The 17,031-nt window shown below is 39.9% G+C and overlaps 1 protein-coding gene across 5 annotated transcripts in view; it reads left to right on the top strand.

The window, feature by feature from the left end:
* HIVEP2 (HIVEP zinc finger 2) overlaps window positions 1-17,031 on the top strand; it is a 194,464-nt gene that overhangs the window by 86,338 nt on the left and 91,095 nt on the right. The window contains exon 1 of one of the 5 annotated variants that reach the window (XM_025422440.3): window positions 12,551-12,731. The exons of the other annotated variants lie outside the window; for them this stretch is intronic. The gene's annotated coding sequence lies outside the window, so the exon portion shown is untranslated. Of the gene's footprint in view, window positions 1-12,550; window positions 12,732-17,031 lie in introns of those variants that run through there. 5 annotated transcript variants of the gene reach the window in all.

The raw sequence follows: 17,031 nt of genomic DNA, 5'->3' as shown, positions 1-17,031 counted from the left end.
TGCTGTTTTATTGTTGTTGGCAATGTTTTTAATCATTACAGAAATCAATAGCTCTTAAGCTATTTTCCCCATCTTCCTGCAGCTGTCCAGAGTAACCATCTGCTCTTGCAGGTGGACCAAATTCTAATCTCCAGTAAGGCTGCCACGCTGTCTGGTCTGCTTACTTACCATTTCTTTCTTAGGAGTCCACTTTGAAATGGAATCCTTTTCTAAAAAGAAGTTCCATACACTGAATTTTATCTATTTATAATCTGAAAGTATGGGGCTGACAACTTAGAACTTAAACAACATTAAATTGTTCAGAAGGAGAGGGGTAATTTCAAGGGTATTTATTAATGAGTTGGAATGAAAGCCAAAAGATCTATTTCATGTAATGTTCATTTTATTTTTTGCATCAGCCCGATTGCAAAATGTCTTTTTAAAGACATGTCTTTAAAGACATGTGTATGTCTTTTATAAATTTGATTTATTTGTATGGAGCTATTCTGTTTTATCCAAGGACACCTAGAAGAAACAGAATTATTTTGTTGGGCTGTCATATTGCTCACAGTTAATCAAATGTTGTATTAGATCTTTGGTTTATGTGAGACATGGCATTCCATTTTTTTCATATATAGAACCTATGGTTTATTCAATTCAAGCCTATAGTACATATGTTAGAGCTCATCATTATTAGTACGTTCATTCTTAAAGATCAATCATGTGAGTATTAATATTGGGGAAGGTAATTTTAACTGATCTGTGGTTGAGTAGGGAAAGACTTTGCTCCTTAGTAACAAAGTATAACAATGGCCATGTTTATTTCCAAACATACAGAAGCAAAGAGGCTTTGTTATTCTAACCAACATTTCCCTTTGTGAATGCACTTAAACATTTGAATATGCTGTTTTATTGCCTTCGTGTGTCACTATTGGTATGTGGCTCCGTTGTGTTTTTAAGTTATCTGATATATGCATGTACTAAGTAGCTTTTTAATTTCCTTGAAAATTGATCCAAGTCTTCTGTGAAATGGTGGTTGACTTAAGTTGTTTCTATTTTTATTTTTTTCATAGTTAAATGAAGCACATAGGAATCAAAGAGGATTTACTTCCTCTTAAAAAGTCCATTTATTACTTAGACAAGTTGCAAAATTTGTTAGGAATAAGGCCTATTTCCAGGGCTCGCAGTAACAGTAATGGATAGCTTGTAGAACTTTACAATTATGAGTGTACATATAAGAAATTTTTAAAAATCTTGAAACATGATAAACACTATAAATTTATTTCTGCTCATTTAAATTTTTATCTTCTTGGTTCTTAACATTATGGGAGTCAGCAAAAGCAGCGCATAATTGTGGCTCAAAGTTTTTCTAATCCCTTTTAGTTTCAGAAAAAAATTTAGAAGGTCTGAGGGAATAGAGGCCTTTGATGAATTTCTGCCTTTCTTTTAAAAGGAGAGTTTACAGGAGGAAAAATTTTTATATATTCCCTATTGTGAAGTTTAACCAAAATGAAGATTTGATTTTGGTTAGAATCCTTCCGGTCCAGTGACTTTCAAAGGATATTACCTCAACTTCTTGCCTAGCAGGACAGCAGTAAACATTTTGTTTCCAACTTCCTTTAAAATTTTTTTCTCTGGTCCTTGTTTTGACAAGTTTATGTGGATTAATTCTTACTGCCTTGCCTTTAAGCCAATGCTGTTGGCTGAGGAAATACTTCAGACTTTTCTAGTAGTGACCAAAAGCTATAGAGTAGGTAAAGGAAAAACGTTATGGAAAGAAATCTGTGTTTTACCCCTTTTTATATTTCTACAGTGTCTACACCAGCCCTGGCCTCAAGCTAGGCAATCACAGGTGATTCATTTAACATCATTGAGCAGATGTTTATTGAACAGTTATTATATGCTAGGTCCTGAGCAGTGAGCACAGTGCAGTTTCCAGCTCTAGGAACTCTGGGTTTATAAGAAAGGTGGAAGCAAACAAACTACAGTACAGTAGCTAAGGGTTTCCACAAAGCTGGGACAAGGGGTTAGGAAGTGAGCTAAAGGTGGTTGTGAATTAGCAGTATGTGGGGCGGGGGTGTTCATTCTGAGCAAATATTAACCAGTCACCTGCTTTTTTCCAGGTATTATTCATGTGCTAGAGATAGCAGGGGTAAACAAAACAGTATTGCCTCTTCTGAGAAGCGTCTGGCCTAGCATGGGGGACAGATATATGTCAACCATACCAACACGTATGCTCTGTGTGTATTAATTGGATGGGGAGAGAGTATGGGAGAACATGACATTGAAGCAGGGACCTTATTGGGATCAAGTGGAAGGGGCAGCCGCCCTTGTGATGATTTGTACTGAACATGATTACTTAGATCTCTCCTGGAAAGAAAGAATTAACATTTCAAAGTGAGGAAGAATAGCTTAGAATAATTGAGCTGATATATCAGGCAGGGCACTTGATGCTTTGTGCCATATTAAGGCCACCCAACTCCAGGACTCCAGCCAGGTTCAGCCAACCTGGAGGTGCCATTGTCCTGCTCCTAGTTCTTGTCCCAGTGATAGAGTGATGGGGTGTTGCCCAAGCCTGGGCTGAGCTCCCTTTCCAGGGGGATGCTCCCTTCCTCTCCTTGATAGAGGGCAGGTGTTGGCTTGGAAAGGATAAATCTGACCTAAAATTAAACCCGAAGCTGTAGTGTGTGTGTGTGTGTGTGTGTATTGCCCATGATTAGGTGTTTACAGCACCAAATCTTCAACAATTAAAGAGAAAAGGTGTGGGTGGGGTAAAAAATAGCAATACCCACACTCTGAAGTTTTTGAGAAAAACAGGAAACTAGTCTTTTTTAACCAGTGATGCCCAGAACTGGTTATTGCAAAGAGGGTTGTTTTTCTAATGCATTGTGGTCAGCACAGCTGTGCCAGAAGTAGATTTCTGCTCATTATGACAGCCGTCTGTGGATTTCTTTAGCTGACAAACCTATAGACAGGCAAGCATAATTATCAGTAGTAACCTGGTCATTATGGCCGGATGGTGCTTGGAAAACAATTTGCACAAGCCCTGAAAGCCCGTGAGAACATACAAAATAAGAGCATTTGGCGAACATGCAGCTATTTCCGGGAGTTGTGAATGACCCAGACTTATGAACCATACAATAGCTTATTGTAGGACTGTTTGAACCTCTCTTTATTTGGATTCTTATTTTAAGTTGACAGATAACATTTGATGGCAAGTGACATAATATTTTTTCTCATTTGCTCGTTAACTCAAGCTCCACTTTCTAAATGTTGTAGACGTCTTTATTTTTTGCGTATGTTTGCTGGTTGGTGGCAGTTAAGTAACAATTTCAAAAGTGAAATCGAGATCACAAAGGTGTTGTCTCTTGTTCTCAGAATCTCAGAAACGCATCATCACTGCTGCATTTGTGAACAACATGGGAAGAAAAATGATCACAGAAGCAATTGGGCAATTATTGATTACTTTTGCCTTCTTCCCAATAAAGAAAATGCTTTAGAGCCAAGTTGAAATGGAGTAGTTCCCTTATCTGCCGTCTTTCGTACGCGGAAGGCTAGGTTAGTACAGACCAGTCACAGAGGTTTCCCCTCCACTTCCTGTGTGTGGGTTCGGTGTAATCGGGAAGCCCTCTAAACCAGAGCTCTCCCTTGCTGGCCATTTCTTTGTGCACGTGGAGATGTCATCTTTTTAAGGCTAAAAGGGGGGTATTAGAATTTTGGAAGTTGACTAATGTAGCCTAGATTTCATTGCTCATTGCATTTTATGGTCACCAAGCTGAGCATTTGGTCTGTGCGTTGAAGGATTTACACTTGTCTGTCTGTATCAGACTTTACAGTTATATCTTTAAGAAGTAAGTTACTCATGCTTCTCAATCGTGAAGCTTGTTTGCAGGCAATGAATGTTTGATCCTTGATCCAGGCCGTGTACCTGGGCTTAGCAATGTCCCCTGTCCAGCTGACTGCTGGGGTCCCTCCACAAAAGGCGGTCATTACTGCTATTGATTCTTTTGTAGCCCATTGGCCATGTTAGAGTTCTTTGTAGTGAAAGGGAACTCAACTCTTGGCATCTGTCTGCCTTTTCATTTTACCAGAGAAGTACTTCAGTCTTTCAATGGCAGTAATGCAAGTTGAAGGGGAGTCTTTTCCTTCCTTTCCCTTGAGGAGGCTTAGGGAGAGGACTAGCTAGTAAAGAGGCGTAGGAGATCGAATTGGATTTGGGGGGGTGAGGTGGGGAAGGGCTCTGATTTTTAACCCCTTGCCGTTTATTTCTTAGTGGAATGGGGTGAGAGTACCTGCCATGTCCCCCTCAACAGCATGTGGCAAAAAGTAGTGAGACGGTGGTTGTCCAGCACTCTCAAATGCATATGGCGGTTGTTTGAGAAAGATCAGCTCTTACTGAAACAAAACAAAACAAAAAAACAAACACGCTTTATCAGAAGGCCTCGTATTTCAAACACATATAAAATCCTGGTGTTTCTGCTGGGAAAACATAGCCTTGGGAAGTTGTGATAAAGTCAAAATGACAGAAATACGGATTTTTATTAGTTCTACTTCTTGCATATGCCCGGGCATGGCATATTTTTAATGTGTTTTTTCATGTTCAGGTTTTTAAAATCTTGAGGACTAGAAATAGAATCTTTTACTTTCCATACTTGATAGGACCTGAGTATGTCTTTGATACTGTTACTTTTAAATAGCCACAGTAAGTGTATGAGCAGAAGCATGGCATAAAAATCTTGGTGTCGGGGAGGGGGGTTGAAGTGGGGGGATACTCATGAAAACAGTCTCCTTTCTTACGGTAGAATAGAACAGTGAATGGAAACTATCCCAGCAGATCATTCAGTCCTGCTGAGCCATTCCCTAGCACTAGAACTAATTTGGGTCTCTACCAAATGGATATAAATACATAAAGCATTTGTCCGTTCCATCTAAAAGCTGCTCAAATTGGTGTTGTTGTTGCCTTCCCATTTTGCTTTTGTCTGTGATTTTTATTACAAAGGCCCAGTTAAAAACACACTGTACTCTTGCTCTGTCCTTCCTAATGAGAAGAGGGTGCTTGGGAGGTGATGGCTATCTGTGCAGGAGGCTGTGGCTGACGAGGCCAGTGTGTAATGATTAGTCCTTTCCCTGCTGCGCACACATGGAGATTGTTCCTTGATTTCTTACAGTCATCATTTCTAATACAGCCTGGAGCTAAATGGAGACTTGCTCTGTCAAGCTTGGGGCCATTTTTCGCTTTTGTTCAAAAAGGCTTCTCTTATGGGACTGCTTACTGCCTGGGTGGTTCATCTGCTGTGTTCACAGACTCCCCACAATGGGGGCCCTCACTGGAGAGGGCTTTACAAGGCCACTTTTTCCAACTTGCTTTGGAGCAGCCCCCCTTCTCATTACCATCTGGGAAGAAAACAGATCATGGCAGTGGGGATTGAAAGGGAGGCTGGAAATGACTAAGTCAACCTCTTTCTCTGTTCAGTTGAAGAAAGAGAGGACCAGAGAAAGGTTATGTCCCTTGTCCTGGTCACAGAACTACTTGTGCCCTGATGAGTGACCCTGCTTTCATTCTTTTTCACACATCCAGCCCAGTAAATGATTTCCTGGGGGAGATGATTGCTCTAACCCTGGAGCGCTGTGAGCATTCCGGGAAGTAGCTGACACTCCTGGGTTGTCATTGGATGCTCAGTGAGGAATACAGCTGTTGTTTATGGAAATGCTTAAGAAGCAGGATGTGGCATTGGTGGCAGGGTTTGCATTCACACAGGAGCTAGCACAGCGCTGTTCTCTAGAAAGCTGCAGTTTGATCCTGGTGATATACCAACTTCATGCCACAGTGTTACTGCCAGGCTCTCAATGTTTGGCTCTCTTGATTTTATTTCTTCAGTTAAAAATCAAATGTCATACTCTGTTCATTTTGAAGAATGATGTCGATTGTCGAATTTCTCTTAGTTGAGTATGATTTTCACAAAGGAGTTTGAGTAATATAGTGATCAGCAGGATTTGTGTGCTATAATCACTTGCTTAGACACATCATGAGCACAGTAACAAGTAACACAACATTACCCTTGCACAGTTACAGAGTTAGAGTGTTTCTCAAGTAGGTGCTATTGAGATTTGGGGATAGATGATACTTTGGTGTGGAGGGCTGTCCTGTGCATTGTAGGATATTAACCAGCATTCCTGATGTCAACCCACTAGATGACCATAGCACCCCCTCCCCAGCCATGATAACCAGAAATAATCCCAAACATTGCCCAGTGTCCCTTGGGGGGTAAAATCACCCTGGTTGAGGACCTCTGTAGACCAGCAGTAAAGCTGGGGAACATTGCACATATGCCAGCCTGAAGCAGTCTCGTTTACAACAGAAGGCTTGACTTTAAGAAACCAGAGAAGAAAGTAAGGTTTGGGAGGGTTAAATTACCAAATGATGAATATTCCTAATCCCATGACTGAGTGACTAGCAACCCAAACCAGGGGATTTCCCCTGTTGGCTTGTGGCAGGAATTCCCTTTCTCTTCCTCTTGCCCTCAACTTGAGGACACTTCCTTTTCACCACTGTTCAAGTTTCTGATTGACCTATTCTGAGGGCCAGCTTTTCTCTTTCACTCTCCCATCACCTCAGTAGCTACCAGTAACCAGACCACCACTGCAGCCTTTGCAAAAGACTAGTGTCACCAAGATTTTCCCTGCTGATGCCCCTGAGCCATCACTCTGCCCCTGAAGAACGTGTATTGCTGTTCTTATATTATTATTTACCTCTTGGGATTCTACCTAGACTTTTATGGCCCATGTAGAAAAAAGTAAGGAGTAGTTTGATATCCTATTGACTCAAGTCCTCAATGAGACTATTTCTTCGAATAAAAGCTATGACATGGGCAGCCCCAGTGGCGCAGCGATTTAGCGCCGCCTGCAGCCCGGGGTGTGATCCTGGAGACCCAGGATCGAGTCCTACATCGGGCTTCCTGCATGGAGCCTGCTTCTCCCTCTGCCTGTGTCTCTGCCTCTCTCTTAGCTCTCTCTGAATGAATAAATAAATAAATCTTTAAAAAAAAAAAAAGGCTATGACATGTAAGGTGACTTAGGTTCTCTAGTGCTCCTACTACATCGCCTTAGGCTAGCCTGGAATGCCAATCACTGTTTGTGATTCTGGTTTTAGAGGGAGACATTCCAAATTTCAAGTAGTAAACATAAAACTGAGCTTTTGGAATATGACTTATTTTAAGAAGGAACCGTTTTGGCATGCTGGAAGATGAGGTATAATAGTCTAGCTCCTGCCTATTCCAAGTGAGTTCTTCACCGAAACCACAAAGAGACCCTCAATAGGCAGTTTGGACTCCCCCTTTTGTTGGGATTTCCCACTCTAAGTCCCAGACTTGGAGGGCAGACAGGCTGGACCATCTATGGTTTGCTTCTCTGATGTGGAAACAATAGTCATCTGGCGGTTTCCTTGGATTCCATTTGGACATGCTTTTGTATACAATCTTTGCCAAATGGACTTAGTAAGCCTAAGTCGGCCAAAGGAGGAAAAGACAAACACCTTAATCTATGGACTGAGATACCAACTGAAGAAAATCCATAACAAAACAGCTCGAATCTTAGCAGATTTTTAGAAAGAGTAAAAGGAAAAGATACATGTTGTACAAGTGTGCGGTAACTAAGGGGACTTTATTTTATTTTATTTTATTTTTCTAAGGGGACTTTAGATTAATTAAAAGAGAGGAACAAAAATACCTCACTTTTTATTTTTACGTCAAATACCAGATTTTTACATCAAGTTTGTCAAAGCTAGAGATGTTTATCATTTCAGACTACACAGGTATAGCAGAAAAGCCTGCTACTCCAAGTCTTGAAAGGGTCTCCCAATTCTGATAATGCTGTCTGTTCTTTCTAACCTTTCTCTCTAAATTTGTCAAGTTGCACAAACTGATATGTTAGACTCTATGATAAATCTATGCAAGCTAGGATGAGAGAATGGTGGCTGGTGACTTCTATTGGGAAGTTTCTAGATCATCTGTACTGATGATTTCCAAATAGGATTCCGGATGCTCTAGGATACTTACCAGTTTTGAAAGAAAGCATAGTTGTGGTAGATTTAACATGTGTCTGTTTTAACCACCTCTAAATTTGAGGCTTTGGATCATGATGGGAGAGATGCTTAGCTTCCACATTTTAAAATGTGTACAATTAGAAGAGAGTCACTTTTCTCAAATACTATTACTTGGCTCTCTGATTATATGTCTTGCCTTTTGTTATGGGATCTACACAGTAACAATCTGTTTTCAATGTCTGTCCTTCTCAAGCCCTTAAGTTCCATGAGGACAAGAATCACGGCTTTGGGAGGGCACAATTGTTGTTTGTTGAATGAAGAATTTAATAAATGAGGGGAAATAAAGAGTTCATCATGAACATTTTATAAGAAAAGTGTATTTTTTGATAGAAAAATTAAATAAAGACATTTCCCAATAATGAAGTTAAGACACAACTTAAAAGAATATCTATGTAGTGAAGTTTTGTTTCTTTTTTGGAAATTTGTGGTTTTTATTTAAGAACAGAGAAATATTGTATTTTCTGGAGAAGAAAAGCATGGCATGCCCTCCAAAAGTAATCTAGTGGAACACAGGCATATAAAGTCCTCCAAACCCATCAATTTTCATTTTACTTTATAGTAATAAACACTTTTCAGTGCCAAAGTAAATTAGGACAATGATCTGGGTAAAAGAGTACTCTTGAACTGTATAAGAAAGATTTTGATTCTGTTGCCCAATTTAGAGCAGTGACCTTCATTCTAAGTGTGAAAGTGTTTTATCACTGTTGTATATGGACATGGTTCACCCCCATACTAGACACCCAAAACTACTGCTATGTGGTTCAGTCATACCAGTATAGATAGTGAGTAATAGAAATGCTCAATATATTAAACTTTCTTTGGTTTGGCACTGGTTTTGGATTTCTTCAAATCACGCATCTTTTTATATTACTATTATGTATATGTTTTCAAAAACATTGGTTTTGAGTCAGACTAACTGGATTAAAAAAACAGTTTCAGCCATTACTGTGAGGCAATGGATAAATTCCTTAAACTTGGGGCCTCATGTCATCCGTAAGGGAGGTAATATTAGTGCCTGCCTCATAAAGGATTTAATGAGAAAATACATGTAAATCACTTAGCACATTTGCTGGGGCACAAAGATTTAGTAAATGTTGATTATTTTTATCATTCTATGTGCTGATTGTTTCAAACTCCATTACTATTTCTAGATCGTTCATTTTCTTCATGTTTTCAGTAGTAAGCCCAAACTTTTAAGCTTCCTTTTTATGGAAATCAGAGCAGTCTAAACAGAGTCTAGGCTGCCAAACTATCTGCTACATCTCATAAAGAAATGAGATAATGTTTGGTGTATATGTGTATGTCTAAATATGAAGGAGCCACAATTCTAAGTCGTTCCAGACTGAGGGCAGGTGGACCCCACTTGGCTGGGAGTCAGATCCTATTACCAGACTTTATTTATTTCAGGCCTGATAAAGTTGCTTCCTCTTGGTGAGATTTTTTTTTTTTTTTTTGCATTTCTTACTCAAGACAAAGACGAAGGGAGTTGGAAAACTTTTTAAAAAGAAATGCAAAAGAAACTCTCTTATTTTTATATCTTCCAGAAACCAATTTGATAAGTCATTTTCTAAGTTCTAAAGAAGCATTTTTTTTTCCTCAATTTTTCATCACGTGAATAAAACTGGGTTTTCAGTTTTAATCAGACAACACAAACCATTACACTGTAAAACTACATTTTTCATTTGGCACCGTTCCTTGTTTACTCTTTTCAATGCAGATATGTCCTTGTCCTAAGACAAGGGGTGAAAGCCACCATGAGGCGTGACACCAGCCTGAGCAGGAGGAGTTAGTTATTAGTTGCTAAGTGTGTGAGAGGTCAGTGAATTTTTCAGGGTACCGCTGCAGAAATCTTCGTGCACTCACTAATAATAACTTGTAATCACCAGGTTTAGGAACCTCCTCCTATCAAGATGGCTGAATCAAATGTTTGAAGGTTTCTGAAACAGGCTAGTTTGTGCTTCCTCTTTGTTACAAGCAATTTCTTTCATCTTGCACAATTTAAATTTGGTTTTGATATTTCCCAATGGAAGTTGTTATTGTTGCATTGCTTTGAAATTTGTTTTCCAATAGGAGCTTGAAATGGATTATCTATAAAGTTTTGTTCATCTTGAAAGTTCTATGATCAGAATTTACTTTTGCCTTTTAGAAGTTTTAAGATTTCTCCAGTTTTATATGGTTTCTTACTGATTCTTTTTGGCTTCCCAAATCAATAAATCCCCATTAGTAGGTAGTTAATTGTGGAGAATCTGAAATTTTACTTTAACACACTGAAGTCTTAATTTTATCTCTCCTCTGTGGCCAACATTTAATCCAGTAGAATATTGTTAAGACTTTTTTTTTCCTCCCCCCAGGGCCACAGCTATTAAGGTCTCTCAACTTGGAAAATGAAACATGCTTAAATTTTTTCCGTTTTGATACTAGACAAACTAGAACCGATAATCTTAATGGCTTTTCTAGCTTCTACATTACCCATCTCAACTGCATCACGGTTTTGGCCACCTGCTTCAGAAAGGAATATCAACAATCTCTTAATTTTGAAATTCAGTGACACCCCTTAGGTCTTTTACTTGACTTACTGTTGATTTGTATTCAACTGTCTTTATCATTTATAGTTTTCTTTGCATGTCTCTGTGATACTGTGAACTGCTGCCCTACCTCTGTTCCCAGCCTTTCCCATATTCCCCATCTTGGTAGTTTTCTCCAAAGTACAGCCCAGGCTTCTTCTTTCTCTACCTCCCCAAAACCAGCCCCATTGTTTTAAGTATCAACTCTAAATGCTGGTGATCCTAATGGTGTTCCAAAGTGGATTTTCAGCTTACATTTCCTGTGGGTTCTGTATCTATGTCTGCCTGGACATTTCTGTTTGAATGTTTCTAAAGCACCTCAAAACTAGTTTGTTCTAAAACTGAATATACTCTATTTCCTCTCAAACTTGTTTTCTTCTCCTTGTCTGCCTTGGCAAGCTTCTGCTGATTACTCCAGATCCATTTCAAATGTGTCCACTCTCAACCCTTTCTTAACACCCACCACTTGGTGGGGGCCTTATTGTAACTTATACAACAGCACTTTTCATCCTACCTGTAAGTCACAGTCACTGAGGTCAGAAAACACATTTGTGTACCTTCTGATGCACTACAGTCACTGGTGCATGTGGTAGGTGCTTAGTAAATGATGTTGAGGGGTGCCTGGCTAGCTCAGTTGGTAGAGCATGCGAATCTTGATCTTAGGGTTGTGAGTTCAAGCCCTACGCTGGGTGTAGAGATTACTTAAAAATAAACTTTTAAAAAAGTGATTGTCTAATATGCTAACAAATGGCAAAAATAGTATATTATAGATATTGAGAAAGGAAACAAAATTTTTATTTCACCAGGTGGAAAAGTTTGTAAGTGGCTAGATATTAAATAGATATTTTTTATAGTTCTATAAAAAATGAAACCATCAGCCTTATTGATTAGATGTAGGCCCTAGGACCTCAGAGAGTAAAAGAGGCTTGTATTTATTTCCTTTCTAGACTCATGGTTGACTTGGTGCTTGGACTTGGTTTGAATGGAGACTCAGTCATGGCATTATGGCAGCAGGTGCAGTGTTTTGAGTGACTTTCCCAGCTATTTCAAAAACGTCTGAATGCACAGAGCAGAACTCAGCTATCTGGTTGGGAGAATATTTAGGTGCAAATATTTCCTATATGCGCCTCTTCTCATTTATTCTACCTCCTCAAATGGGGCTCTGTGGGTCAGGATAAGGGCATGATATGTATGCTTCTGTTTACTTAGGCAAAAGGTAATGAAAATTCATGATTTCAGTTATGAGATGATAACCATCTCCCCTGCTATATCCTTCTCTTCCTCCCCGCTACATACAGATAAAATTGTATATCTGGATGTGCTAGTCATACCCATTTAAAATTACCCACAAGCCATTAATATTAAGTTCATCCTTTGATACTGATAGCTTCATCACATTGCATTGAAGGATCATTAGCAACAGTTTGTTACTGGAATCTTTATATTGTTGGGATTAGCGTCTAACTAAATGGAACAGGTATCCAGATAACATGAATTAATTCATGTTAATTTTAAAAATAAGAAGTCTTAGCAGCAAAGACTGATCTGTGACTGTCCTGTATTTAGAATTAGGTTCTTTGCACTAGGATGCTGGACCATTGCAGAATTATGTAACTGTTTCCCTTTTGGCATTCATAAAAACAAGAGCATGTTACCAGAGGTCATCCCACATTGAGCAAAAATTTTAAATACATGAATAAAAATTCCATCTGTCTTTTTTAATACTAGAAACATCACATAGATTTGTAATTTTGATGTTTTGTAGTCTTATATGGGTTTGGTAGTCTTTTATGAAGAACAACAAACAAAACATCCTGTTTTTATAACATCCAGCATAAATCCCAGGGGAGTTATTACAGAAATAGCTTAGGTTCTTCCTATATCAGTTAGCAGCTTTTTTATTTCTATTATTTAATGTTTCTCCTCTCTTCGAAGTGTGACTAAAACAAAATCGATTTGTGTCCTCAGGCACCGAAGTACTGCTAAGTGTTAATTGTCCAGGGTTTCTTAAAGGGCTTGAAGATCACAGAAGAAATTGTAGGGCCTGACCCACCACTTCTTGCAAGGGTGACCGTTTTAAATTGCAGGTATTTGTAAAACTCTTTTTGATCTCTTTCTTTCTTTCTTTCTTTCTTTCTTTCTTTCTTTCTTTCTTTCTTTCTTTCTTTCTTTCTTCTTTCTCTCTCTCTCTCTCTCTTTCTTCTTTTCTTTCTTCTTTCTTTCTTTTTTTCTTTTTTTTCTTCCATGTCATGGTTTCATCTTTTTGAAACTTAGTGATATTCCTTTAAGTGTTTGCTTAGGAGAAAATATGTGAAAATTGAATAGGGAAGATATTTTTGAAGAGTTGTAATATGGTTTAAAGGGTGGTGAAACAGCCAGAAATGATGATTCAGAAGCTGAAAATAGCTCTACGTTTTATGCAATCAAGTAAAACTCTGTACCTTGGCCTTCCCCACACCGGATTAGCAAGGAGTCAGGAGCATCCACCCCCAGCATGCACTATGGATGACAGGCGGGGTCATGACAGACTGCTGCCTAAACAGGGCATGTGCTGCCCAGAGGCTAACCCTGAGGTACAGGGTGGATTAGAGTTGAGTGATCTCAACTCATATTCATTTCCTCTGAAAGGAAAACTCACAAGGTCCTCTGTGTCGTACTGAGCGTTTAGGCAGCCAGGATTCTCACGATGGCACCCTGTCACTCCCGAGGCGGATGGACATATGCCACGTTTGCCTTTGCTGCTTGCTTCCCTGGCAGGGCTCCAGAAGCTTATGGCATTTGTCCCCGTCCTTAGGAATCCCATTTTAAGACCACGAGAGGGAGAGGGATTGATCTTGAGTTTTTTTCTCTATGCTCTTGTTTTTCTTAGTTTGTTTTCTGCATGTTTTCGTGCAAAAAGCTGTACCGACCAGTGGGGAGGCTAGGAGATGATTCTTGAATTAACTCCATTTCTGTGGAGCGAGTGGTCAGGTTGCCCAGGTACAGTGTCTTGGGTCCAAGAGCTGAGTCATGCTCGTGACTGAGAGTTTGATGCTTCACCTTCAGTTCTTGTTACCCAAAATGAGACTCTGTGCTTGGTCCTGTCAAATAAACCAAACTGTCAGGTTGTCATTAACGAGTGATGCTTCTCTAATTAAACAGAACTGATGGGAACGATCTGGGAGGATATTAGCAATGGAACAGTGATGTTTGCATTTAAATGATCTTAATTACCCCTTAGACTTAATGCCCTAATAAGATGAACGGGAGAATGTCACATCTCACTTAGCTGTATTGTTTCAGACAGTGGCTGCAGGCTGAAAAGGACCAGAGTGCATTAACTTGCACTGTGGTGTCTGCTTTTGCAGACAGAAGGTTTGGGGATGTATATTCTTTTCTTTTTCTTGTTTCTCCCTCTCTCTCTCTCTCTCTCTCTCTTTCTTCAAAGGAAATTAAATCACAGCCCTGACAGGAGAGGGTAAAATCTCTGAGCAGACCTCCCCAGTGCTTGGAATTTACAGACTCTACCACGTCCCAGTTTGCTATTGTCCTAAGGCAACACACTCCCCTGCTGCTCTTTGCGTCTTTGGCCACAGGCCAGCCTCCCAGGGCCTTGGGCTTTGATGTGCGGAGCAGACTGTCCTCAGGCCAGGCTGTTGTTGCCCCTGCCTAGGCTCTACTCGCCCAGAATGCCAGGAGGGATGTCCTGTCTCGCAGTATACACTTTCCACAGCTCAAGCCATCATCAGAGGTTTCTAACACTCCCACGGCAGAGGGAGCCTGCCTTTGTGTCATCCACAAGTGGCTGCTCCCAGCTGCTCAGCTTTGCTTAGCTGGCTTCGGTGCTCTGCGTTGTTGGTGGGGGTGGGGGCCTCCTCCTGGGGAAGAACCCAGCTCCACCAGGTGGACTGTCAGTCCGAAGGGCCTCCTTGGCAGAGCTCAGGGGAGCCCACTGGGTGAGTTGAACAGCTTGCTCTGGGGACATTGCATCGACCTTCATTTGATCTAGGCCTAGCAGCCTGGTTAGTGAGGACTTAAGTCTTGGCTCAGGAAATCTTTCTCAACTGAACTGATTTTCACCAGGGTCCCAGGCCTATAGTGAGAAGTCTGTGCTGTTGCAAATTTAACTGCTATCACTTCGGGTGATATATTTTGGTAACTCTAAAAGCACGTGGACACATAAACATGGAGGATTGTAATGATAGATATTGAGTAAGTAAAAATGGGACCATGCCTTGTAACTACTGAAAAGGCCAGACCCAAGAGAGAGGGAGAGAGAGAAAGAGAGAGAGAGTTTCTCACCGATGAACTGTCTTCTGAAGGGCCAATTTGATTCAAATAGAAATTGCCTCAAAAAACTGAAAGCAGACCATATCTTGTTCTAGTTTAGATGACACGGTCCCTTGCACTGTATCTTAATAGGATTGATAATAGCATTTCCCACAGAGGGGGCTTCTTGCTTCTATTTGAGTAGAAATAGATCTATTCCCTTAGATGTGTCTCTTCACCAACCATTATTTATTTCTTTATATGAAGTTTTATAATGTCCCAAGGTTGGCTGGTTTGTGTATTGATTTCCCTAATGAGAACACATTACATTTTTGGCAGTCAAGTCTGAAAATGGTTATTAGCTCTTTTTTTGCAGTAGTTGGGGAATGCGGTCTGCATGATCCCATGACCTAGTTGGAGGAGGACACCTGAAAAGGTTCAGAGTAGAATGGGGAAGACATTTGTAGAAGACAAACTTGACAGTCTTTTCAGGACATGACTACATTCTCTTTTAGAAGTCACTCATGAGTAACAATTTAGTGTCCTTGTAGTACTATCATTTTGTCAGTAGTGAGTGTTGGTGTGTGTGTGTGTGTGTGTGTGTATTAGACTGGGGGGGAATAGGTAACTCCATTGGTGCATCTTGAATGCTAGGGTGCCTTATTTAGCACAGCTATCATGATGCAGGTATTTTTTAAATATTCAAATCTAGATACTTTGAAATTGCAGAATTTTGTCATAACCCATTCCTTTTTTAAAATTTTTTTTAATTTTTATTTATTTATGATAGTCACACAGAGAGAGAGATAGAGAGAGAGGCAGAGACATAGGCAGAGGGAGAAGCAGGCTCCATGCACCGGGAGCCTGACGTGGGATTCGATCCCGGGTCTCCAGGATCGCGCCCTGGGCCAAAGGCAGGCGCTAAACCACTGTGCCACCCAGGGTTCCCTGTCATAACCCATTCCTAAATTCCATCAGCCAGCAAGCATAGGGAATTTTTGTAGGACAGGAACACGGAAGGGAGAGAAGCTATTGGTTAAACCATAGTTTTGGCATTTAACATTAATAGGAAATGCAGTGTTTGCCAGTATTCCATATATCATTTCTTATTGCTTACAATAAGATGAAGTTGGTAGTTCCAAAAATGGAACTGAAACTCAGTAAGGTTGTTGACCTGACCCAGGAATGCTAAAATGTACTGTATGTCTTTCAGATGCTTCCCTTCCCCCTGCATCTTACAGGTACCCCATCTCCCTGTGATTTTTTTTTCAGTTAAAAAAAAGTGTAGAGATTGAATTTTCATGTTCATACTGACTTTTGCAATCTTCTAGTCTTTTTTTCCTGTGAAATTCACTGCGCAATATATAGAACATATTGTAGGTTGACAGGAAAAACTTTCAAAGGAGATTTAAAAAACAACTAAAGTATAATTCATTAATAATTTCATTCTGTTTCTGGATATGTTTTCTTCCCATTGTCAGCCAGTGTGGGAGGAAAGGGAAGAATAATGCTGGAGCTGAGGGTGTGTGTGGGTATGTGCCATCCAGAAGTATTTTATAGAAGAAAAAAGTGTTTATTTTTATAATAAAAGTAAAATTCGACACTCTGAATAACAGGTGACCATTAATTCTGTTGTGAAAAATTATATTCCAGTGCTTTTAAACTTGTTAATTATTAGAGACATATGTTAATCAACGGCATACATATGCATACACACACACACACACACACAAAGTGGTTTTGTGTGCTACCAGTCTTTTTTTTTTTTTTTTTTTTTTTTTTTTTTATTCATGAGAGGCACAGAGAGAAGCAGAGATATAGGGAGAGGGAAAAGCAGACTCCCCGAGGGGAACCCGATATGGACTTGATCCCAGGACCTCAGGATCACAACCTGAGCCAAAGGCAGACGCTCAACCACTGAGCCACCCAGGCATCCCTGTGTTACCAGTCTTAAATCTAAAATGTCATTAGTAATACTGTTGCTATTGCCAGTGGAGAAAATTTGCATCAAATTAAGGTAAATCTACTCATCTCTTTTCTGCCCTGGAATAGCATTATCTTTCCCAAACTTAAAAATGTTAAACAAGTCAAAAGTTCCCCTCATCTGCTGAAGAGTGAATTCAAGTTAAAATTTCAAAT

The sequence above is a fragment of the Canis lupus genome, chromosome 1, assembly GCF_003254725.2.
Source record: "Canis lupus dingo isolate Sandy chromosome 1, ASM325472v2, whole genome shotgun sequence".
NCBI classification, from domain to species: domain Eukaryota; kingdom Metazoa; phylum Chordata; class Mammalia; order Carnivora; family Canidae; genus Canis; species Canis lupus.
This window is presented reverse-complemented; position numbering and strand designations above follow the sequence as displayed.